At 48.8% G+C, this 24,644-nt stretch overlaps 1 protein-coding gene across 14 annotated transcripts in view; it reads right to left on the bottom strand.

The window, feature by feature from the left end:
* Nucleotides 1-24,644, bottom strand: part of VPS8 (VPS8 subunit of CORVET complex) — a 378,806-nt gene that overhangs the window by 324,556 nt on the left and 29,606 nt on the right. For all 14 annotated transcript variants that reach the window (XM_081571329.1, XM_081571349.1, XM_081571332.1 and 11 more), the window contains exons 2-3: nt 19,732-19,853; nt 16,882-16,935 (exon numbers count right to left, since the gene is read on the bottom strand). The gene's annotated coding sequence lies outside the window, so the exon portion shown is untranslated. The remainder of the gene's footprint in view (nt 1-16,881; nt 16,936-19,731; nt 19,854-24,644) is intronic.

Raw genomic sequence — 24,644 nt, 5'->3', positions numbered from 1 at the left:
TTTGTTTTTAGATTCTACATATATGTGAGACCACACAGTATCTATCTTTCTTTGACTTCACTTACCATAATGCCCTCAATTTTTTTTTTTGGTGGCTCAATAATATTCCACTGTATACCTATATACTACGTTTTCTTTATCCATTCATCTATCAGTGGACACTTCAGTTGTTTCTATGGCTTGGCTATTATAAATGATGCTGTTATGAACATGACGGTATATATAGCTTTTTGAATTAATGTTTTCATTTCCTTTGGATAAATATCCAGAAGTGGAATTGCTGGATCATATGTTAGTTCTATTTCTTAATTTTTGGAGAAACCTCCATACCGTTTTCAAAGTAAAGTTATTTTTTAAGATGCCAACCTGTTTCAACTTGAAAGGAGTCACCTTATGCTCTTGGGAACCAGAACGGTGGTGATAACAAAAATCAGAGAAACCCCTCATTTTATCCTGAGAAAGATGGGGCTCAGGAGGTCCAAGTTCACCCCACATTGTCAGCCACCCTTCCGGCTGGAGTTTCACCTTCCAGGATTCTTCTGGGTCAAACTTTGGAGGGTTTCTGTGTGTTTCTTTCCACAGAAAAGACATTTCACTTATAATGTCAGTAAGAAAATATCACCGAGACTAAACACTGAGAGCTTCCCTCCTCCAACATGAGGGAGAGGTCCCAGAAAATGGTCTGGGACTCCCGGTTGGGACTTTCATAACTTGTCCCTCTATGGATGCTGGGTCCTATTTTTTTGTCTGTCTTCCAACACTGCCAGAGGTTCCCATACCAGTTAGTTGTGCTGCCAGAGGTCTGCTGGAGTGCTGGGTGGGTGGGCAGGAGACTCAGACAAGATGGGATCTGTTTCCCAGCTGAACCAGGGAGAAATGTTTATCCCTCACCTCTGGGCCTGTAATGAATTCAGATTCAAGCCACATAGGCCTAGGAATCGATAGTTTTAATCATTTCAAAAACTAGCCCCACTCTGGGTAAAATTACAATGCACAAGAAGCTCAATGGAGCTTAAAGGCCACAACCTCATTATCATTTCATTAGACTCACATTTCAGCAAGATGGGAAGAAATGTTCTCACACACCAACCCCTCCCACAGTTCCCCTCGCCTCCCCGGCCCCTGTGGAATAGCTGCAGAGGACAGGGATGGTTTACACCAGCTGTCAGCTCCAAGGACCACTGGCCACTCCCATCATGCACTCTGCCCGCAGAGGAAGCTTGTCGCAGTCACAGGAGACCTCAGCGCAAATCAGTGCAAATGCCTCCTGAATCAAGTTTGCAATCCTGGGAAGTTTAGTAAAAACAACCCGCTGTCAGTTTGGCTTCTCACAGCTGGAGGGGTCAAGTCATCAACACAATATAAACCCAGGCCAGCAGAACCTTGTCCTGCCCAGGGCCCCAGACGCCCTCTGGGAAGCAAAGGTTCAAAAATGTCTTAAACTTTTCCAGTTTGTTTATTTTCCAGTGTTTAATGATATTGTCCATGCAAGGAACCGAACCTCAGCTCCTGCTAACAATTAGAGAGGTTTTCTAATTTAGGAGAAAATGTGATTTCGAGAGAGAGAAAAAGAACTTGCACAGGAAGTAAAGCACAGAATTCCCATTGAGAACATGCATGCAGAAAAGCCTTGAGTTGAGAAGACCCTGATCAGATATGAGCACCGGAGAGAAAGCTTCTGGGGGGACTGATCCAACCAGGGGGCCTTTTCAGAGCAGGTCACAAAGTCTGCTCCTCTGGTCTCCTTCTGTCGTACCTGGTCACTCCACCACCACCACCAGACAGGTTCAAGATTGCAGTGTCCTCAGACCTCACCATCCCACAAGTCCACATGGGTTCTTGTCCATGAAAATGACCAGATTTTACAGCTGCTCGATCCTGTCTGACAGGTTCACTCTGTGATTCAGGGGGCCCCTTGGGAGCACCCCACATGTGTATCAGCAGGACTGTCATGGGGAGTGGACCCCATATCTCACCAAAGCTTTGTTCCCCCCACCCTGTTTGCTCTCTGATGCTGTGCAGCCCACAGTCACCCCAGAGTGGGACTTGCTGCCAGCAGGGCTTCTGAAAACGCTGCCACCCATGCCCAGGGCACTGTCCCAAAGCTCCCTCAAAAGGGACACACTGCCCACCTGGTGTCCTCTGTCCACTTGAGCTTCACAGTGTCCTGTGCCCCTCCCCCATGCGGTCACACCCTGTCACCTGGACCCCAAACAGCATTGACCTGTCTGAATCTCATAGGACCCTTTATGAAAATAGCCACTTCAGCTTCCTTTGAGGGCTCTCTTCCCGTGGGACTCAGCGCTAGGTTAGTGGGGCAAGGGTGGCACTGTGTATTTCTTTCCACTTCCAATTACATCCCCGTTACTGAGAGAAACCTGGGCCCCACTCCTCCCCAGTTGCAACAGACATCTGAATCCCATGGCTAGAAATGGTTTCAGCTGAGGTTGGGAGTCCTAGTCCACGTCCTCAGACCAGTCGTTCTCAACATTGGCTGGATATTAGAATCACCTGGGGAGCTTTTTCAACTTCTATTGCCAAGGCCACACCCCAAAGCAAGAAATCAGACAATCTCTGGGCATCAGTAATTTTTAAGTCTCCCTAGGCAATTCCAATCCATGCAGTCAAGATTAAGAACCACTGACTTAGAGGAAGAAAGGAAAGGAGAGATGGTGGGAGGTGGACAAGGCCAAAATTAGGAGCCGTTTCCCTAGGAGGGAAGGGAGCTGAAACAAGCAGACCTAGTGCCACACCCTGGGACACACACTGAGAAAACCTAAGGATGCTTTCACCAGACCTGCCAGTGACTCGCATGGCTGTTGTCAGTATCTCTTTCAGCTGAGTCAACGTATTAGGAGAGTCAAAGATGAGTACAGCCCAGACCGGGTGGCATCCAAAGGATCTGCAGGGAGGAGGCCTCATCCACAGCCGTAGTGGAGACAGACAGACTCCTGTAATTGACAGGACGTCGGGAAAGCCCTGTGTCTCTTTCCTAACTTCCCAGGGTGGCTGGCGAGCTGCTCTAAAAATGGTGTGGCCAGGGACTGTCCTACGTTAGCTAGGTATACCAAGAGTTCATTAATTCACTCATTCATTAGTTCATTTGTTCATCTGCTCGCTCACACCCACACATGTCAGAGCTGTGTGTCAAGGACCTCAGATATCATATGCAGCCTGGTGGTTCCCAGGCTTTGTTTTTAGCTGAGGAATGCCGGTTTAAGTGAAACCGTATGGATGCATAAACAAATACAAGGGGAGTTGCTCTGGGTAAAGCAGGATTGGAGGCCCTGGACGAGGCCCCCTCATCTCCCTTCTCCTAAGGAGGCTTCACCAGATTCTCCCGTTTCAAGGAGAAACAGGGTTGGGAAACCTCTCATTTATAGATGAGGGCACTGAGGCATAGAGTAGGGTAGGGTCTTGCCGAGCGTCATTCAGATTTCATGTAACAAATTTTCCTGTGCCAGGTTCAGAAAACACAGAGCTGAGTAAGACACGGTCTTTGCAAAAGGAGAAACTTACAGCAGAGATTACTACATGCATCTCAGATGCTGAGCCAGATGTCAAGTTCAGTCAAATGACCTGCCTCTCTCAGCTTGGTTTTCTGAAGAAAGCCCTCCCCAGGTTATTTCCCAGCACATGGCATTGGGGGAGAGCTGCAGTCCTGTCCTCCAGAGCCCACCAGCTCTGGTTCATGTTCAGCTGGGATGTATCCTGCCAGCCCTCTGACTGTCCTGGGTGTTTTCCTGTTTGTGAAATACTTTGGATATTACACTCGTATTCCACCATCAGAGTTTCCAAAGTGTGAGAATCAGAAAACATCAGTAACTGATCAGTATTACCTGCCTTTTCGCTGCTATTATTTGACACTAGATCTACTAGTGAAGAAGTTGAACCTTCCCAAAAAGGGAGACTGTTCTCTCCACAGGGGACTTTCTGGGCATGGCCTTCCTGAAGGTGCCTCTTGGGTACAGGGTGGCCAAGCTGAATTCTGAGATGGACTGAAAGTCACATGGTGCCCTAGGACAAATCATGGGCCTGAGTTCAGTCCCTAATCCTCCCACTTGGCAGCAGTACTGTGTGTGTGTAGGGCAGGCATTTCTCAAGTCCAGAAAGGTGCATGCAGACGGTGCTGGCCCTCCCCAGGAAATGCCCTCAGCTGCAGGGAGCAGTCTTGCCTGAGTTATGTCCCTTCCTAAGGGTGCAATGACGCAGCCCCATTGCCTAGATGGGGGAACATCTTTGAAGGGTCATCCAAGCTTTAGCAGCCCCATGGGAGCGCCTGAGACTTCGCGGCAATGCCAGTGCCATTCAACCTCTCCCTCAGCCCAGGCCTGTTTCCGTACAGGGCTTGTTCCATGAACAGTCACCAATTAACTTTCTTCACACAGTCTTCCTCTCAGAGTCTATTTCCTGAAGACCCTGATCCTCAATGGCACATATTCACAAAATGAGGGCAATAATCCCCACCTCTAAAAGCTATTGTGAGCCTTAAATTAGCTCGTTTGTTCATATGAAGTCTCCTCTCTGATTCTGTGCCTGGAATACAGAGTGATCAATACATACTGTTCACTTTCTCCTTCTCTCTATTCTTTCTTCCTCCAAGTGTTTATGGATTTTATAGCTAGGGTTCTTTCTCCTCTGGGGGATACATCTGGCTTTCTGTTCATTGGCCGAGCAGAAGTGATTGACATATTCAAAACCCAGTAAGGGTCCAGTCCCTGGTTGTGTTCAGGTGTTGTACATAACTGTGCTCATCTCTCATAAACATACACACCAAACACACGTGCATGCATAAGTGGTATTGCAGAATTCTGCAACCTCTGAAGTTTTACAAACATCCAAAGCTTTATACCGTCACCACAACACATACAGAATTGCTTGTATAGACACCTGTATACCAAGTGAGACATCCCAGGAAGGAGAGAGCACTTCCTGGTTGGTGCAATCAAGGAAGGCCTCATGAAGGAGATCACATTCATCAAAGGTTTTGAAGGATGGATAAAAATCCAGCAGAGAGAGTAGGAGTGGCTTTCCAGACAAAGGGTATAATATCACAGTCTACTGTGGAGCTGGGAAAACACAAAACATGTCTAGACAAGCCCTAGTCTTGGCTGAAGACAGGGTTTTGTAGAGAAGGACAAGGCAGAGGAGCGAAGGCTGGGGAGACAGTGTGGAAGCTGATGGGGTGGGGTCCTGAAGGCCAAACTGAGGCTGGAAGGAATGGGACTCCACTGACAATTTGTGAGAATAGGGGAGAGCTTTAGGAAGCTCAGCCATGGACAGGATTGAATGGGAACAGTATTGGAGGTCAGGAAACAAGTGTTGAGTCTGTGGCCACACACAGGGCTAGCCAGGTGCCCTCCCTTGGCTGGGGCACTGCTGGGTCAGGAGGGTTGGAGTCCCAAGGCAAGAGTACTAGCCTCTTTTTAAGATCACCACAACGATCAAACCCTTCAGGGGCAGCTGCGCAGGTACCCTCAGCTCCACTCTGAGGATCAACAAGTGAGCTCACTCCCCAACAATTGTTTGGGGAAGTGAAAGAGGAAACTGACTTCAATATCAGGGAGCCTGACTCACTGTTTCTCAGTGATCGTGCACAGGAAGAGTCTCTGAGCCTGCTGCCAGTCACCTCCTCTGTCCACACCTTACCTCATAGGAATGTAGACACCAAAAGGGAGTCCCAGAAACAGAACCCCTAGAAAAACTTCTAAAGACAGGACAGACCCAGCCCTCTTTCCCCACTCCCTTGCTGTAAGGCCTTGGGTGCATCACTTAACACCTTTTTAGGCCTCAGTTTCCTCATCCATAAAATGGTTATAGTAACTATCACCACCCATTTGTGGGACTTTTACAAGATCAAATAGCCTAATAAAGCTGAAAGTGCTTGAAGCACTTCAGAAGCGGTGCTAAAGCAATGTAGGGTGTCATGGTGATGCTGTTATGTAACTGTGGGTGGCCATAGCTGCCACCCCTCTAGACTGGGCATCTCTTTTCTCTGAAGAGCCTGGACACTGGTCCTGGTATCCTTTATTCACAAATAGTTTTCAAATGTTTCCTCTTGTTTAGTTGTGGGCTTTACAACAGAAGGTGCCACAGATACTGCCTACCTGAAACAGACCTTGAGTCAGATGCTACGAAAGCCAGGAGGAGGAGGGCCTGGCTGAGAGTGGCTGGGAGCTGACTCATCATCACTCAGCAGGGAAGCTGCTGGTGTCTTGGTCAGAGAAAGGCAGGTGACTCAAGGTGGACCTTTCTGGACACAGAGAGACCTGTGATCACTCATCTCTCCAATCCCATCTCTTTGGCTGGCATGGATCTCGATCCCAGCCCCTCCCCTCCCAGGCTGCCTTCTGATCCCACTGCCTAGAAATGTAACAGTGGAGCCAGCATGACTCACCAACCAGGTGACCCTGTTTTCCTCATCTGTAAAATGGGTCTAATAATCTCTGAGCTGCCTGCCTTTTAGGGCTGATATGAAGAGGGTCCCATGGGGCAAGGATATGAGAATGCTTGGTGACTATAAGGTGTGGTACCAAGGTAAAGGTTTGAGAGGACCTTTCCAAGATATCCTTTAAGATGATTTTTCTGCCCAGTGGAGAGGAGGGAGAGGATGGCTGACAGCTGATCTGTAGGGGCTATAAAAGAAGTCATGGGGGGATTCCAGGATGCTGGTTCCCTCCAGACCCAAAGTTCCAAAGCTGGACAGAAAGTGTTTCTTGAACATAGGTATTCAAGAGAACAGCTCTTGGTGTTCTGATACACAGCATCCCCCTTCAAAAAGAGCCAGCCCCCCAAAACCACAAGACCAGGCCAGTGGGGGAGTCATCATCTCCCCTCAGACCACAGCTTGGCTGTTGCCCTCTCCCCAGGTGTCTCTGGATGCTCTGGGCAGAGGCATGGGCTGGCCTGTGACAGTGACACCCACCCAGACCACAAAGGAACATGACTGGGAGAGGGCAGAAGCCCTCTAATCAGGAGACGTCAGAGCTGAGTTACCAGGAGGCTGCAAGTCCCCTTTCCCAGGCTCCTGGCCTGAATGGAGAAGAGGAGAAGGCCCAGTCCCCCTGGGCAGCAGGCATCCAGTGGGAACAAGGGCAAAGCCAGGGTGGGCGCACTTGCCATCTCTGGCTTGACTCCCCTGCTCACAGGTAGGGGAGGGTGGAGAGGAAGTAGGCTAGAGTTCTCCAGGGAGAGTACCCCAGGAATAACCCACATCATCATAGCCCTCTGGGGCTTCCCTCCAGGGGGCTGGGGACAGGGGTGATGAACCCCAGAGTCCTTGAAGCAAAGTTTTCCACATGCATGGAAAATGTTTACACCATTAGCGACTCTGTCCCTGTCCCCCACCTCTTTTAATTATTCCCCAGTCTGAAATGATGTCCTCACTCACTAGTCTGGGATTTGCATCTTTCCTTTAACTTGACCTCTCTTACCCTCCAACTCAATACTCCAAACACTAAGATCATGGCATCCAGTCCCATCACTTCATGGCAAACAGATGGGGAAAAGTGGAAGCAGTGACAGATTTCATTTTCTTGGGCTCCAAAATCACTATGGATGGTGACTGCAGTCACGAAATTAAAAGACACTTGATCCTTGAAAGAAAAGCTATAACAAACCTAGACAGCATATTAAAAAACAGAGACATCACTTTGCCCACAAAGGTCTGTCTAGTCAAAGCTATGGCTTGTAATCATAGTATATCAAAGTAATCACGTACGGATATGAGAGTTGGACCATAAAAAAGGCTGAGCGCCAAAGAATTGATGCTTTTTAGTGGTGCTGGAGAAGATTCTTTGAGAGTTCCTTAGATAGCAAGGAGATCAAACCAGTCAATCCTAAAGGAAATTAACCCTGAATATTCATTGGAAGGACTAATCTGAAGCTCCAGTAATCTGACCACCTGATGCAAAGTGCCAACTCATTGGAAAAGACCTGATGCTGGGAAAGATTGAGGGCAGGAGGAGAAGAGGGCAACATAGGATGAGATGGCAACACCCACTCAATGGATATGAGTTTGAGCAAACTCCAGGAGATAGTGAAGGACAGGGAAGCCTGGAGTACTGCAGTCCATGGGGTTGCAAAGAGTCAGACACGACTTAGTGATTGAACAACAACCCTCCAACCAGATACAGGTCACACTTCCAGGTGGCCTGCCAGTGTGACTTATGTTGACTGTCCAGGTTGACGGACTCCCATATCCCTGCTCACCTTCCTTAGTTCAGTGGCCATGAGCACAAACTCTGGAATCAGACTGTCTAGGTTCAAATCCCAGGTCTACCCTAACCAGTCCTGTGACCTGGAGCAGCCTGACTTATCCTTTCTGGGTCTCCACTGTCCCCAGTATATGGGAATCATAGCAGGATCCACCTCAGAGCCTTGCTACAAGGATTAAATGTGTTCATATGTGCTCAGCATAGCATTTGCCCCCCAATAAGTCCTACATCTATGTTGGCTCCTTTTGATAGTTTCCACCCATTGCCTTTTCAAAGCTGGGCTTCAGATCTATTTTTGAAGACCTTCCTGGGCTGCTCTCTGTTCTGCTGCCTTCTCCACGGTTGCACCTTCCCTTGTCATGTTGGGTCTCCCCTTGCTTCCTGGACACACAGTAGCTTATGTAAACTCATGGGACAAGCTAGCCAGCATTAATCCTAGGAACTCTCAGTCCTCCACCTGCCTGGGCTTGCAATCCTTTTCTACAAAGCCATGCCCCTCTCATCTTTCAAAACTACTCAAAAACTCACCTCCTTTGTGAACCATGGCACAGTGGGAGAAGCATATTCTCTGGGTTTGAATCCCAGCCGAATCTGTACAGTGGGTGACCCTGAGCAAGGGTCACCTAACCTCTCTTTGTTTCAATTTCCTGATAAGTCAAATGAGGGAAGTACCCCCCTCACAAGATGGAGATGATACAGTGAAATGACCACCCCTGGATGCCAGGTGCAGTGCTAGGGGCTGTGGCACACATTAAATGCTCAATTAATGTTTCCCTTCTCTCCTCCCACCCTGCTCTGATAGCACAGTCTCCCCTCTGCACTCTAGCCCTTAATGATCTTTATAGCTACATCAGTCTCTCTATATATGTTCTTGGATCTTTATCATGCATTCGGTTACTCTTGCATTCATTTGACATTAATTGGGCCTTTATTATTTGTCTGATGCTGTGCTAGGTCCTGGGGATGATTGCGACAAAATTCTTGTTCTGCAGAACTCACAGAAAATTAAGAGGGTCAAATATGTGTGCAGATTATTCCAGGGTCTTCTGCTAAGTGTCACAGCAGGGGTATGTATACAAGGTGATCTAGATCACAGCCTGTGGAGTAACTAACACTGATTTCAGCAATCAAGGGCCTTAAATTCAATGAGGTGAGCCTTAACTGAGCCCATGCTGGGTGCCAGCATGGTGCTAGGCACAGGGGATTCAAGATAAAGAAGACAACGTCTCTGTCCTCAAGGAGTGCAGGGTCCGGTGGAGAAAACAGACAAGAGGATGTGAAGATGATACCAGGTAGAGAGTGCCTATGTGCCCAGGGGGCTGTCATGCAAGGATGGGAGCAAGGAAGGCTTCCTGGAGGGGCTGACATCTAAGACTTGAAAGACAAGTAGGAATTGGCTAAACAGAGGAGGGATGGAAGGTCTGTCCAGGTAAGTCCCAGAGGAGTGAGGCCAGGTGGAGGGCTCAGTAGTTCTGTATGGTTGGATGTATATGCATGAGGCTCAGAGCTTCTAAGAAGCTCTCCTTTCTTTGCTCCTCTTTCTCCCCACAACATCCTTTCTCCAGTCAGAGCCCTCAGTCCCAGCTCCAGGGCTGTCCTATCCCAGAGGATAAGCTCGGGAGCCATGCAGCCCAGGCAGGCTCTTCCTAAGGACTGGGGGAGTTGTGGAAGGAGAACAGGGAAGGAACACCTTTGGTGGGTGCTTAGGCTGAGATGGAAAGAGGAGAGAATTCCCCCACCCCCTGTTCCCCACACAAGGACACTGAGCCAGGGTTGGCTTTGGCTGTGGTCAGTCCGTGGTAACAGCTGCTAGATATCAGGAAAGAACCTGCTTCCTCAGCTAAAACCTCCCCACCCCCACCCCCTCGCCCCCCGGCTCCTGCTAGATCATAGCCCCCCCTTAATTTGGTCAAGCTGAAGGTCCCTCACCTTCCTGGTGTTTTACTACACAGCCAGAGGGAGGCAGGGATGCCCAGCACACCCCACATATACTGATGGACAGACATGTGGTCACCACACTCACTCCCACACTTGCACACTCACACACGTGCACACGCAAACTCACAGCACCCACGCTCACACACGAACTCTCACAACGCTTACCCACACATCTGCTCCTCCACACGCGCATTCGCACAGCAGAAGGGCACAGCCTGTCTCCATTCTGTAAGTTCCCTTTGCGGAGTATCAGCCCCCTGGAAGGTTGTGAAGCCCTGGACCAGAGAACCCCAGCATCGCTCACAGAGAGGGCACCAAAGGGTTAAGAGGGAACATTTCCAGGGAGTTTGCCTCTTAATCAACACAGTTAATTCTCTTCCTTTTACAAACATAAATTCTTGGCAGTCAGTAACCAAGAAAGAAAGGGGTAAGAAAAAAACTTTAACCCAACATTAGTCAAATCTTTGCCTCTTCCTATTTTTTTTTTTTTAAGTTAAAACTCAGGGGAATTCAAAGCAATGAGAGAAATCCCAGCCCAGATGGAATGTTTTTGCTAATATACGTCTGCAAGTTATTTAAATGTATGTTTAAGTGTGCATATGTGTGTGTGTGAGAGAGAGAGAGAGAATATGAGAGCAAGCAAGTATGGTTGAGCGGTGTGTGTGTGTGTGACTGGGGCAGACAACAGAGCAGAGGACTCACCAGAGGCTCTGCCTAAGCCCAGCTGTCGTCCAGCCTCAACTCTCCTGTCTAGACCTGAAGCAGGACAAGTCCATTACAGGACAGTCCTTGTCCTTCAACGCAGGGTTTCCTGGGACAACAGCGCCTGTCCTTGCCGTCCTTGCCCCCCCAGCCCCAGGATGGCCTAGGTGACACTTGCTGTCAGGATAGATAACCCACCCACCACATACTTTCTTGTCCTTTTTCCTGCTTAGCCAGAAGACTTGGGGCTGGAATTTCCAGGCCTGGAGGAAAGGGACAGTTGAGAGGCCAGGCCCCACCCCACACAACAGCACCCCCCACCACCACCACACACACTCAAGGGCCCTGCCTGGACTGGAAATCAAGGCTTAGGCTCTATTCTTGGCCTCTTGGGGTCTCCTCTCAGCGCTCTCTCATGATCTTCAGAACCCCCAGTAGTTCCTCCTAGCTTTGAGCCTCACCGCTCAGAATGCTTCCACATGACAGGCCTGACCCTCACCCACACACCCCACCTCAGCAAAGCCCCCCACCTCCCCCTACAGAGCTCCCAGCTGGGCTCAGGGTGCAAGGGCTTTGCAGACAAACCCCTCAGCACACGCCCCCACCTCCCAGCTCTCTCGCCTCTGCTCTCTCCTGAGCTGATTTTAATTCTTTTCATCTTTCCTCTGAAATCACTCCTCTGGTCCCGTAATCATCTGTGTGGGTTCCAACTTCCTGATTTCCAGGGGGAGATTAAGCAGCTTTCCCCATCTAAAGGCACGTTGGATGGCTGGGCCACCCTGTGGGCTGGCCGGACCCCTCTCTTGGCGAGGCGCCTGCTCTCACTCTTCTGAGCCCTGGCCACCCTGAGTCCTGGGCCTTCCACGAGGATCTTCCCAGGCCCCCGACCCGCCCTGGTCCCCAGAGATTCCAGCCCTCCCATCACTCCCTTCACACAGAAGCCTCTCGGCATCTCCAGCCAGGCCCAGAGTCCAGAGTCCACAGCCTCCTCTATCACCCACTTTTGGAAAAGGGGAGATGAGGGGTGGGGATATGGCAGCACTCAAGATCTGGAATCTGCAGAGGGAATTCTCAGTCAGGTTGCCCACCCTTCCTTTTCTCCTAGGGCTTCTTTGCTCCTCCCACCCATTTTTGCCCTCAAAGGCCCTTTTTCTGAGACCATGAACGTCCATGGTCTCCCCTGAATGACGAGCTGACATGACAAGCCAGCTTTCAACTCCCCAAGAGTGCATCATCTACCTCGCACCTTTTCTGGAGCCATCTCAGGGTCTGGTGCTCAGCTGAGCCTTGGCTTGAGACAAAGCAAAATGGGGTCAGGGGCACGCACTGCCTGGGAGGGGCTGTTGGAGAGAGGGACACAGAGAGAGAGAGAGTACAAGGGAAAAGAGAACTGAGCTGTGAATTATGTGCCATTTCAGCTTGCCTGATATGAAGCTAGGGTATAGTGGTAAAGCTTAGATCTGACTTTTCAACAAGAAACAGTCGCCTAGAAAAGGAATTCCTGAGATGCAAAGAGGGAAAGAAGCCATTCTGTGGGAAGTCTCCTGAAATGTCACTTTGTTAGGGCCTCAGTTTCTTCTGAAATGATTTGGGGCCTTGGGCCTCCCCGGGGACCCTGGCTTCCTGCCAACAGGACCCTTGGGTCTGTCTGTCTTGGTCTGAGGGCTTCAGAGAGTCCGTGAATTCCCTGATATCATATGTAAAGTCTCAAGGACCAGTACCATGAGGGGAGAGACTTCACAGCCTTAATCCTGTCCCCAAAAGAGTCTCTCATTCCAAGACGTTAAAAACCACCGAATCAGAGGTTAACACGGAAGTGACACATGAGGCTGGCCAAAGGGACCCAAAAGATGGGCCTGGAGTGAAGCCACATGACCTCTGGCTGAACCAAGCAGACTGAGTCAGACCCAGGCAGTGATGGGAGTCTGAGGAGCTGACCTGCACTTGTAGATGGGAGGAGGGGCAAGGAGGGGCTCTGGAGATGACCCAGGTGTCTGGAGACCCCAGCTTACAGCAGATCTCTGCCAGGTGAAAATCCCACGGCTCACACAACACTTTCATTGGACTCAGCTGTTTGTGGGCTTTATCTGCTGGGAACTGGCAAGTACTAGCTGGAGAGATGGTAAAGGTGACCCAGAGAGCCCTAGGTCTTCCTGGAGCACAGGTGAAAAGTGCACAGAAGTGTCTGTGTCCATAAGTTTCACAATATGTACCAAATTCATCCGTCTTAGAGTAAAAATACAATCCATCCTTCAAGTGGCTGTGTGTGTATCCAGGACTGATGTGGGCAAGTCAGAGGAATCCCAGAGGCATGGAGGGCAAGGTCAGTCAGTGCCAAGGGGACCATCTGGAGGGAACAAGAGTTGTTTAACAAAAAATGTCCATTAGCCCAACCTTACACTGTGGGGACTACGCACTAACCAGGCTGCTGGAACTTTCTGAGTCACAGTGCCCTCTTCCATGAAATGATGAAGTTGGGCTGGAGGGGTTCTGAGGACACCTTCAGTGTCGACACCTCAGGTTTTAAGAAATGCCTCCTCTGTCCCCTCCCTGGAGCTCTCATGGGGGCGGAGTGCGGAGGTGGAGATTATCCAAAAGCCAAGGGAGTACTCCCACCCTGCCAGAGCTCCAAGACCACTACCCAGGGCCTCTGCCTGCTCCGCTCCCTCCTCGCACAATGTCAATTTCCCTACAGAAGAGGCTGTGGGAGCACAATGGGTTCCCTCTTTGTGTTTTGATTTGTTTGCTTGCTTACTTTCTTGCTCAAATCAAGTGCATTCAGGGGAAAGGAAATGGGAGGCTGGCTGGGACAGGTGAGCAAGGAACAGCCTGGACCCGGCTTGTTGGCTGCTCTCCAGCCGGAAGGTTGGGGTGACCAGCTGTGAATTCTCCCTGGGTCCTGTGAGGACAGACACACAGCGACTACTGCCACACTGGACAACCCCTCAAGCTCCCTCTCTAGAGCCTCATGGCTGTAGAATGTTTTCTTCTACCCACTGCATATCCGTGTGCTTTATAAGTGTGCTCTATAGATATGTAAGTATACATGTATTAATAGCTGTTGTTTAGTCTGACTCCTTTGAGACCGCATGGACTGTAGCCCGCCAGGCTCCTCTGTCCATGGGATTCTGCAGGCAAGAATACTGGAGTGGGTTGCCATCTCCTTCTCCAGGGGATCTTCCCTACCCAGGGATGGAACTCTCATCTCCTGCATTGGCAGGTGGATTCTTGATTACTGAACTAGCACGGAAGCCCACACACAGCTAGGCAGATATGAATCAGTTTACGAGGTGGTGGCATGGCTCCTGCCTGTGGCAGCCAAGTTGCTGTCAGGGCTCCTCACAGGGCAGCTCCCCTGTCTCTCCCCATGGGTCTCCCCCGTCACTTCCACCTGTGACTCCTTTTCCCTACTCCCCAATGTCAAGCTGTCATCATCACCAACTCCTCCCTCACTTTTCTTCCCCGCAGCCCGGCTGTTGCTATATCCTTATTCTTCTTCCACAGCAGCTCTGAAATCTGTTCCTTTCTTGGTGTCCGCCCCCTCCATCAGCATCCCCCTCCTGTGTCCCCATCTCTCCTGTCTCTTGTCTCTGCTGGCTTTTTTTTTTTTTTGCTTCTCCCCTTCTCTGACTTTGTGCTTTGCCTACTCTTTGTCCATCTGCCTATCCCTCTCCGTTCATGCTTATTTTATGTGCAGCTCTGTCTCCTGGCCCCTCTGAATCCCTGTGCACCTTTCTCTCAGTTGGCCTCTTTCTCTCTGGTCGGTTGTGGGTGTTTGTCTTTATCTCTCCACTGGCTCTCAACAGGTCACAGCCAGAAACTCCTTGGGGAAGCAGGGTTTGAGCTTTCTTCTTTCTAACCTCACTGTCAAGTTGACTTCCCACCTGGCCTGAGCTCTGAGCAGAGCAGAGGCAGCGCAGCAGGGAGATGGACCTGGGCCTGAGAGATCCATGGGCCATGGGGAGAACAGCTGGGCCAGAGGAGCCAGTGATGTGGCCCCGCCTGTTACTAAAACAAGTGGCAGGCCTGGCTCATTTGCATGTCGGGTCTCTTTTACATAAATCTGCATGTCAAGCTGGAGGCCCAGGAGCCAGGTAATGCAAAATGATGCAAAATAAATTAGTGTGCCCTTCTGCAGGTGCAAGCCAGCCCTATCCAACTGACAGAGCAAACCCAGAAGGGCTGGTGTCCTCCTAGAGTAAGGGGGGAGTGGGGAAGTGGGGGATTGGGGGGGTAGGGCAGGAGCAGAACTGCTGGCCTGCCCTCTAGCCTGGCTCCAGGGTGGCCCTGGGAGAGAGGATGGGCCCCCATGACTGGAGAGGGCTGTGAAGCCAGCCAGTTTGGACCACAGGCTCATCCAGACCCTGGAGACTTGGACTCCAGGGCTGGGAGAGGGAGCATTTTGGGCTTACCCCATCCCGTGGGGGAGAAGGAGTAGGAGAGGGACCCTTCCAAGGTTACCCAGCCCGATGTGGCAGGGCCCAGCACAGAAGCCTGCACTCTTGGCTCTCAGCAAAGTAACCTCTTTGTTCTGTATCATGGGATAGAAGTGGGTGAATTTCACTAGGGGTCTCCTGTGACTTTGGGGGAATCAAATCAGGGATGTCAGTCTACCCTTCTACTCTACCTGGCCTTTGGGAGCACTGCCCCTGTGCTAACCACCTTGGGGTGCCCTTCAGAGCTCCCTGACCCAGACCTGGGGTCCTATTTCCCCCTCTAGAAAAGGCAGCATGGGAAAGAAGTAACAGCCATTCTCCCTCTGCATTCTCTAGCTTCTGCAAAGTGTGACTTCTTGGCTCCCCTCTGGATTGGGAAGTGGTTCCTGAAGCTCCAAGGCTTCTGAGAGGCCCCTTCATGTGAAAAGTGGATGGAGAGGAGGGTTGCAGCACCACAGCCTGCCCCAGGCCCGGCTCTGTTTTTCCTCTGACCCAAAAGGTGAACCAACCATGGGATCCCAAATGCTCCCAAAGACCTCACACCCTCTCCAGATGCACCACGCAGCTTGTTTAAAGGGGACCCTTGGCAAATCACATCTGTGCTAACTAGGACCTCTGCTCCAATTCTCCTCTGCTGCAGGAAGCTGGCAACAGAGCTCCATCCTGCCCTGAAAGTGCAGGCTAACCATGGGGATGGCATCTCAGGGGGCAGGGCACCCATGGTTAAAAACAATGAGCCACATCTCTGCCTGTGTAGTGCTGCTGCAACTTACCAGCCATGTGACCCAGGGCAAGACACCTGGCCTCTGTGACCCAAGTTTTCTCATCTATAAATTCCAGGTGGTAAGCATTCCTACCTGCTAGGGTTACCGTGAGGCATAAATGAGACAAAGCGGACAGCACCCCACACAGTGCCTGGCACAGAGGAAGCAACTATAAATGATGAAAAAGTGAAAGTGTTTATCGCTCAGTCATGTCTGACTCTTTGCAAGTCGATGGACTGTAATTCACCAGCCTCCTCTGTCCAGGGGATTCTCTAGGCAAGAATACTGGAGTGGGTTGCCATTCCCTTCTCCAGGGGATCTTCCCAACTCAGGAATCAAACTGGGGTCTCCCGCATTGCAGGCAGATTCTTTACTGAGCCACCTGGGAAGCCCAGTAGTATTACTCTTGTAAATACAGGTATCATAACCAGGCCAACCTAGGTCAGAGGAAGCGTGTGGGAAGCAGAAAGGAGTTCAGGTGGGGTCTTTCTCCCACTGCTCTTCCTCCTCCCATCACCTTCTTCAGTTCCCCGTCCTCCCATCTAGTCTCCACATTTGTTCCAGAGGGAAAGTATTAAAACACACCTACTGTCACACCACTTCTTTGCTTTAACTCCTTTCTGGCTCCCTATTGCTCTTAGGATAAAGCCCACACTCCTTAACATGGTCTTACAAGACTTTTTGTAATCTGGCTCCTGCTTATCTCTGAGCCTCATCTCTCGACCTCTTGTAACCTAAGCTTTGGGACCACAGTTGCTCAGACATGAATGTTGGCACTCACCTCCAGGCCTCTGCAAGGGTGGCTTCCTGACCCCAGCTACTCACCTCTTCTGCAGTCAGTTTAGAAGTTGCTTCCTCAGAATACTCCTGCTGTCCTGGCTGAGGATGAAAAGAGAAGGGTTTATGGAGCTCCTCGTCCCAGGAGATTTTTCTGAGGTTCATGAAGTAGGGATGTCTAAGATCATTTAGTCTCCTTTGGCAGAGAAGAAATCCAAGACCCAGAGGGAGGGGGCTTCCTCCAGGTTCCCCCCAGCCTCCCTCTACACTAGCACAGAGGGAACCAGTGATCCCTCCAATCAGTGACACCTCCTCTGACACCAAGGATGACCTCTCATTCTAATTCATTTGCATTTAATCATTTAATCACCTCTCCCAGGGAGAATGAATAAACAGAAAAGACCAGGAGACCCAAAGGAATGAATTCCAAGCCCTCAGAGAGCCTACAGGGATGTGTGTGTTTTGGGGCCAGGGCTATTTTAGTGACTGTTCCCATGGGGTCACTATCTCCTTTTCCCTCTTTATCAGATTCTGGTTGGCCTCATCTGCCAAGTGAGAAGAGCCTGTGACCAGGGAATTGAGGGGCACAGGGGGCTCCCTGGGAACTGTGAATTTAAAGCATGGCCAAGTGAGAACCAGTCAAGGCCACTGCTGCAGCTTAGAAAACAAGTTCTGGAACCAGAAAACCTGAGTTTAAGTCACACATGCTAGCAATGTGAAAGTGCAAATCAGTGAACCTCTCTGTACCTCAGTCTCTTCCACTGTAAAACGGAAGTAACATAATAACTCTCTCACCAGGCTGTCATGAGGGTCCGGTGAGGGAATAGATGGGAAAGTGCCTCCTACACGGTTCAGCGTTCAACATGCCTTCTTCATGAGCCAAACATGCACAGGAAGGTTCTGATTGGGAACTACGCTCCGAAGCCCAGAGCTGATTGCTAACTCAGCCCCCTGCTCTTGCTGCCATCCTGTGCCTAATCTGTTATGGACTGAAAGGTGTTGGGCTTATAAATATTTGCTCCTTATGGCCAGGCTTTCCTGAGTGTTATCAGCCTGGCTGATAAGATAATTCTGCCCGGTGGGGCAGGCTCTGGCACCTGGCATTCTGTGTTGCAGGTGACCTAGCAGACTTAACTTTTTAATACCTAGCAAGTCAATACAGAGGCTCTCGGCTTACCGGCTAGGAGGGGCCGGCCAAGGGGACTCCGAAATTAATTCTCTTTGTTTCTGAATCTGATGTCTAGAATTGACCGGAGACTCCAAGTTAACACCTTTCCTGCCAGATGGTGCCTGGGTCTTCACTGGCTCCACTGAGCTCAGAACCAAAATGATTTTGAAAAGACTTGAAGTGAGCGCCCTTCTCCTTTAATTAAGCACAAAATCTCCATATCTATTTCAGGCTTTGAAAAGTGAAACCCAGGGAAGGCAGGCTCCCCAGGCAGAGGGGAGAGGTGTGCAGAATTAATATTCCATTTCTATTTTTCCTGTGTAATTTAATAAGTTGACTAAGCTTATCAGGGGGACCTGGGCTACATTTAGCCCCTGGGCAAGCTGGGCTCACACTCTCGCCTCACTTTCCACATTAGAACAGTTAACCAGCCAGGTGAGGTGAGTCGGGGCTAAGGGGAAGAGCTGGGACCCGCCTTGTCTTGTTTGGGCGCCCGTGACCATTTGGCGGCATGTCCCTCCTCCCTCAAATGCTCTAGCCTGACCCTCAAAGTTCCAGATGCACCCTGAACCACCTTGGGCCCCTCGCCCATCCCCCCACTGCCTTTCACCTCTCCCAGTTTCAGGGGGCATGTGGACTTGCTGGTATTTTTTAGAGAGTCTTTTTTTAATTGGAGGATAATTGCTTTACAATGTTATGTTGGTTTCTGCTGTGAAACAGCTTTAAATATACAATAACCCCTCCCTTTTGAACCACTCTCTCCCATGACTTGCAGGTATTTTAAGAAGAAGGCAGGGGAAGGGGAGGAGCTATGCTGGGACTGCCCCAGTCCTGTACCTCCAGGAAGAAAGGCAACTGCCCGGACAGGCTGCTTCCCGAGGCCCAGCAGACCCTTCTCCCCCTCCTTCCTTCCACCCCATCACTCTCCCTCCTCTGCTAGTCAGAGGGCAACTCCAGGACTGCTTCTCTCTGGAACTGAGGGCTCTCAAGGAATCTGTTTCACAAACATCAAATTCTCATAGAAAACTTCAGAGTCCCGGGAAAGAAATCCTTGGAACCCAGTGTGGGAAACATTACTCTGGGCTGTCATCTCTTTTTGAACATCCACTGAGCTCCTCCCGCTCATCTCCATGAGAAGCACTTGGGAGCAGGGAGGATACCAGTATAGAATATTTTTCCAAATAAGCAGGAGGGGACTTCAGAGATCAGTGAATCCATCCCCTCTTTGCCATGGATGGATAGAATTAAGTTCAAGGAGGGAAAATGGTCAGTCCAATGAGTTCTCACCACTGAGGCTGGGCCAGTGGGGCTTCACTGGGGATTCACTAGTGGAGGGTGCATATCACACTCTAGAGGCTCTGGAGTCAGAGGGACCTGAGGTCAAATTTTGGCTCAGCTGTGAGACTTGGCCAAGTTATAAAAGCTTCTTTGTGCTTCAGTTTTATCATTTGTAGGATGGGATAATAGTAACCACTTCATAGGGTCAATAGATGAGATGAGGAATGTTACCTGCCTGACATGTATTACTCTAGAACTTCTTGAAGGAGTGGCTTAATTTCATTTACTACTGTATCCTCAGACCGTAGAACGTGCCATGCCCAGAGCAGCAGTGAACAAATGCATGTTGAATGGATGAATGCAACATATAGTTCTTATTATCACTCTTACCCTTAATGGTTCTTATGATCACTATTATTGACCTGAGTATTTTCTTGTTCAACTTCACTCACCTTTTCTTTTCCTCTCCTGGACTCTTTTCTCTGTTTACTCCTTATAGTGGCATGTACAGGGGCATTCCTGCAGATGTACACCTTCATATCTGCACTGCTTCTGTCTCTTCACCTCTTCTCACCTGCAGGGGGAGAGGGAGAATCATGAGGTTGAATCCATACCTTTGTTTTCCTACCCAAGCCCCACCCAACTCAGTGTTCAAATTGCTGCTCCCCTTCATATATCTGAAATCCTGTCCACTCTCCTCTAATATACTTACTGCTGCTTAGTAAGTCACGGGTGGTGGAAAAAAAAATTCCCACCAGTATTTTTTCATTTCCAAGGAAGACTGTCCATTTGGTTTTGTTTTGTCTGATTCAAAACTGACTGATGCAATTCTCTTCTGCTCTGACAAATCAGGACCCTCAGCAAAGAAGGAAACAGAGCCAAAGAGAGAAGAGAAAGGGTCAGCCACTTTCTGGAGATTTATGAAGCTCCCATTTGAGCACAGGCAGCTGGACAGTGCTCTCCTAGGTTCAGGCCTCGAGTTTCAGGAAAACAAAAAGACTCCAAGACACGCCTTCATTTGAGTCATTTGGGTGGAGTTGGTGTTTTTATCTTTGTTATCTTCCTATTTCCCTCCCCTCTGAGCTGAGTGCTTCCGTCTGCCTTTGGGGTCTAGGACAACTGGGCCAAACTACCAAGAGATGATCCTTCGGTTCTCTCAAGTCCCATTCTCACTCCTTTTGTCCCACTCCTGGGTTTAGGGTTTTAATTCATTTTGAATTGGTGATCATCTTGAGAGGAAAACACATAGGAAATGGATAGACTGGTCTGTAATATGACATAAATAATGCAACCCTACAAATTAACACAAGCCTACACCTGAAAGAATCAGACCACAAGCAAACAAGAATTTGGCTAATAATACAAAATAATAATAAGGCCTATGGCCTTTAACTAGATCAGTGTGACTTAAAGATAAATCAAAGTGAAATACTCAATCCAGACAAACTGTAGGGGTTGGTTTGGTTTATGTACTCCCTTAATGTATATGACTAAAAAACAGATTCTGTTTTTTTTACACTCATCTTTCTCGTAACCTAACTGAACAAGTTTGTTGTTTGTTTAGTCTCTAAGTCACGTCCGACTCTTTTGCGACCCCATGGACTGTAAGTCTTCCAGGCTCCTCTGTCCATGGGATTTCCCAAATAAGAAGACTGGAGTGCGTTGTCTTTTCCTCCTCTGGGGGATCTTCCCGACCCAGGGACTGAACTTGCATCTCTTGCATCTCCTGCATTGGCAGGTGGGTTCTTTACAACTAGCACCACTACTAAATTAATGGAAATGTTGACTCTGTACAGATAAGTGGTTTCCATCTTTTTGAGGGTGGCAACCCCCCCGTTTGAGTTCAGATCTCACTGGGCACAGGGCCCGATGGTGAGTGTCCAACTCCCTGAAACCTGGCCAAGCAGGGAGGCCAGGTAGGGGTGGTCCACCTACTGGGGCTCCAAGCTGAAGCAGGTAATAGGAGCATCTCTTACATTGATTACAGGCCCTTTGAGTGGAAGGGATGTGCCTCCTGTGTTGAGGGTGGGCCCTGTGCATCAAGTCCAGTAGATGGACAATTCAAGTCGATTATAGACTGAAGGCTTGTGTCATCCCTAATGTGGCGGTTTCAGGAGGTGGGGCCTTTGGGAGGTGATTGAGTCACGAGGATGGAGCCCTCATGAATGGGATCCATGACCTTCTAAAAGAGACCCCAGGGACTTCCTTGGTGGTACAGTGGTTAAGAGTCTTTGCTGCCTATGCAGGATGCATGGGTTCAATCCCTGGTCAGGGAAACAAGATCCTGCCAGCCACATGGCACAGTGCAACCAAAAAATTATAAATAAAATAAAGAGACCCCAGAGAGTTCTCTCATCCCTTCTGTCAGGTAGACATAGTAAGACAATGATGGTGTGTGATCTAGGAATGGGATCTCACTAGACACTAAATCAGTTGGCACTTTGATCCTGGACTTCCCAGCCTCCGGAAGTATGAGAAATAAGTGTTTGCTTTTGAAGCTGCCCAGTCTATGGTGTTTTTGTTATAGCAGCCTGAATGAACTAAAATAGCATCCCAGTGCTCCCAGTGGGAGCAAGAAAGAGTCTGAGATGGGCATCAGAGCTGGAGTATGGAGTAGGGAGGCATGGGGCTGGGGATGTTCTTTGCCAGCCTGGGCCCTTAGCCACAAGAAGCATGCCTCTGCCTTGGCCACCAGAGACACATTAAAAACACTGCATGCTCGTCCGTTCAGCACCTACTGCTCTGTCTGCCCTTGACATTGGCTTCCCCTTGGCTCCAGGCTCTCTCACAGGCTGGCTTTCCTGGCTTGCCATGCATGGACTTGGCAGCCTGGTCCCATTTCTCCTCCGTGACTGTCTTGGAAATCCCATAAGTATCAGGCACCAGTAATTACCCCCAGGCACCAAAACAGACCTGCAGCCCCACAGCTGCATCCAACTCAGGTGCCTGGGACACCACAGCCCACCAGACTTCTGAGGGGGTCAGGGCAGAGCCTGTGGAGAAGAGGTGGGAACTAGAGAATAAAAAGACTGTGTCAAAATGGGCAAGGAGAAGAACAATTTGAGTGAATATTAGAAAGACAGTTAAAAATACACCCCTGTGGTGTATGGTATGAGTGGGCTTGGGAGGAGGACTTTGATATTAAATTGATTTCCAACACCCTCTGGCACAAACAGAAACCCCCCTGCTGTGAACCCCAACGAGGTAGCCTCAGTCTGATTCTTTTGGCTTTTAGATGTGACCTCAGGAATGACAGAAGAGAATGGCTGTTCAAGCTGAGAAAAATTTATTCAAACTCCATGCAGTGCGCCAAAGCTCTTTTTTGTTGTTGTTGTTAGTTCTGTCTTTGCTCCAAGAATGTCTTCTTTTTCAGTTCTGGAGATCTCAACGCTTACAGCAATCACCTGGTCTGGGAGTCCTGTTTGTCTCCTCACAGTGAGCCTTGCTTCTATTTCATAACATCCTCCCTTTCAACTCTCAGTACTTGTCAGCAGAGGGTATATAGGAAGCAATCAGATCTATGAACCAAGTTATCAATATTTGCCTTCCTGCCTCGTCATGGATCACAAGCTCTGACGCAGAAGTGATGCTGGATGAGTCTTTACTCAGTTACCCAGACACTCACATTCCCAGAAAGTACACAACACCAGGAACCGCTGTCAATCCAAAAAGAAAATGTCTTCTTGGAACCATTCTAGCTTTACCTCATCTTCCTCCACAAACCTAGCCTTGGAAATTTTCCTATTCAGCTTTAAAAGAATTAATGACAACTTGGATGGAAACACAGATAGCATATTTATCAAAATTTCAGATGATACAAAATCACTATTAAATAGGGTAAAAGAGTAAGGTTCCAAGTTTACCTTGATAGATTGGACAAGGAACTGAATTTAACAAGATGAAATTTACTACCCTTGTGCTCAAAACAAAACAAAAACCCAGCACAGCAGTATAATTTCAGAATTTGGAAGATGGAGCTAAAAGAGCCACATATTGTTTGCAAGTTCAATATTCGTGCATGCTCAGTTGTGCGTGACCCTGCAACCCCGTGGACTGTATCGCACCAGGCTCCTCTGTCTATGAGATTTCCCAGGCAATGATACTGGAGAGGGTGGGTTGCCATTTCCTCCTTCAGGGGATCTTCCTGAACTAGGGATCAAACCAGAGTCTCTTGCCTCTCCTGCATTGACAGGTGGATTCTTTACCACTACGCCACCTGGGAAGTCAAAGTTCAATGTGAGTCAAGGGTATAATGTGACTCTCAGAGCACCTAAGGTGAGTTTAGGCTGCATCACTGGAGGGTAGAGTTCAAAACAAGGGGAGCAGGAAGTGATCCTGCTCTCAGCGCTCCTGGACCACACCTGATGTGTTGTGCTTCCTTCTGACACCTCTCTGGGATGAACACTGACAACATCTGAGGGGTGGAAACAGGAAGACAGAGAATCTGGAAATTATAACAAATAAGAACCATAAAAGAACTAAGGAAGTTTAACCCCAAAGAGGAAAGAGATTTAAGGGGGCATGAAAGTTGTTTTCAAGTGCTTTAAGACTGATCTCCTACACAAACTGGAGACTTTTTTTCCTTTCCCAGTTTTAGAAGACAAAGGTATCTATATGAGAATAAGTAACAGGGAGCTAAATTTCAGTCTGGACTGAGGAAGAACTTTCTTTTGTAACAGTGAGAAGTGTGCCAAGCTAGAATAATCTGCCTGATGAGGTAATGAGTTCTCTGTCACTGGAGAAATTCAGGCAAAAGCTGGAGGATCACACATGAGGGATGTTGCACAGAGAATTCTTGTATTCGTCAGAGGATCAGATCAGATGATCTTTAAAGATGCTTTCAACTCACAGATATTCTGAATTTCAGGGTTGCTATTATAATTTACTATATATTACTTATATGAAGATATCTAATTCCTTTTGGTAAAGTGATAAAGCTGCTGAATTTCAGAAATACTTTCCAGTTCTTTTCACACTCAATTTCAATTTCAGATGGAGTATAGTGGACACAACTGTGTAGGTTCAAACTTGGTTCTGTTACTTACTAGCTGTGTGACCTTGGGCAAGTTGCTTCTTGTCTCTGAGCCTCAATTTCCTCATCTATGAAATAGAAATAATAATAGTACCTGCTTCATAGGGATGTTATGAGGATTAAATAAATATTTGAGAAGCACTCAGAACACTGCCGCATACAGTAAGTATTACAAATGTGTTTGTTAAGTTTAAAATAACGTAAAATGGCTGAAAATAAAGAATGGGAATGGTCTCAAATTTAACAAATTGTTCAAGAATGTCCTCCTCCTTTACCAACTCATCACTAGCAGCTCTGGCTGTAAAATAGCCAAGAACCCAGAGGCAGCAAAGA

The sequence above is a fragment of the Giraffa tippelskirchi genome, chromosome 2 (assembly GCF_054371585.1).
Source record: "Giraffa tippelskirchi isolate mGirTip1 chromosome 2, T2T-mGirTip1v1.2.pri, whole genome shotgun sequence".
In the NCBI taxonomy this organism is placed as follows: Eukaryota; Metazoa; Chordata; class Mammalia; order Artiodactyla; family Giraffidae; genus Giraffa; species Giraffa tippelskirchi.
This window is presented reverse-complemented; position numbering and strand designations above follow the sequence as displayed.